Here is a 1,308-nt window from a genome sequence, read left to right as displayed (position 1 = left end):
CTGCCCGCCATCTGAGGAGCTGGAGGAACTCGACAACCTATGATAACCATCTTTGTAACCCATATGTAACTCCTTTTTTGTAACAAAGTTCAAATAAAGTAAATATATATGTGTACATACAAAAGAATGGGGATGGTAGGAGAAGATAATATTAGTGTTCAGTGAGAAACCACAAGGTCTCCTCTGAATACTTTTTATTTTCTTCTCCGAGGCTATGGGTCCCCACATTGGCACCAGAGGTGGTACCCTCACAAACCCCTATATATATGTGTGTATATCACGAAAATAAACACGTGATTAAGAATGTGACAATGTCAGACCACGAAGGAAAAATGAAACAGGAAATTTCCTTAAGTACTTTCGTATATTAAATACATCTTCAGAAGGTGTATATATATATATATATATATATATATATATATATATATATATATATATATATATATATATATATATATATATATATAATAATAATAATATATAATTATTAGTATATTTTGGTAGCAGTCTTTCCTGTAGACATATGTTATTAAATATGACCGAAAAAGTAAGATTAATAATTCTAACACAAATTTTCTCGATCTTTCTTATGTTTCTTTTCACTGTTGATGGTAATTGAAAAATCAATTCTCCAAAGTTCATTTTTATTTCTAGTCTGACGCGACACTTGAGCACGTTTCGTAAAATTTATTACATTTTCAAAGGCTTTAGTTTACACACACACAACTATAACTGAATAGAGCTTAAACATCTTCGATTTTTTTACTTGCATTTGGGTGAGGTGATGATACGGCCCTATTGGGTCGCAACTGGGGTTCTTCTCTGATGTTATTAGAGTTTGGGTATCCGGCCCCAAGTTAGTAGTGGCTTTCAAGGGGTGTGTTCCGTAACGCAAGTAAATTAAAGGGGAAGGGATTCAAATACACTAATTTAAATATATATATTAACCACCACCATAAATAAATATCTCAGTCACTCGCTGGGACTATAACTACACTTATATATAATAACTTGTCTTCCGCCGAAGACACAGGATGCTCTACGGTGCTCAAGATGAGTAGCCCTGGTTCTCTTCTCATGGCCTCACGATGAATCCTTTGATTCTCAAGGCGAATCTACCCCGGCCACAGGCCAGCCAAATCACAGTCCCACTGGGTGCACCGTCGTGGAGGCCTTCAACCACAAATCCAGCCTGTAGGTGGCAGGTTCCAATCAGCTCCGCTGCGTAGGCCACTCCACGACCGATACTAGGGTTGTGAGCCCTAGGCAGGAGCCTTGTGTGATTCCGCTGATCACTCTCCTCTCTAT

Source organism: Procambarus clarkii, chromosome 68 (genome assembly GCF_040958095.1).
Source record: "Procambarus clarkii isolate CNS0578487 chromosome 68, FALCON_Pclarkii_2.0, whole genome shotgun sequence".
Taxonomy (NCBI): domain Eukaryota; kingdom Metazoa; phylum Arthropoda; class Malacostraca; order Decapoda; family Cambaridae; genus Procambarus; species Procambarus clarkii.
The sequence above is the reverse complement of the archived record's forward strand: the minus strand, read 5'-3'. Positions refer to the sequence as shown.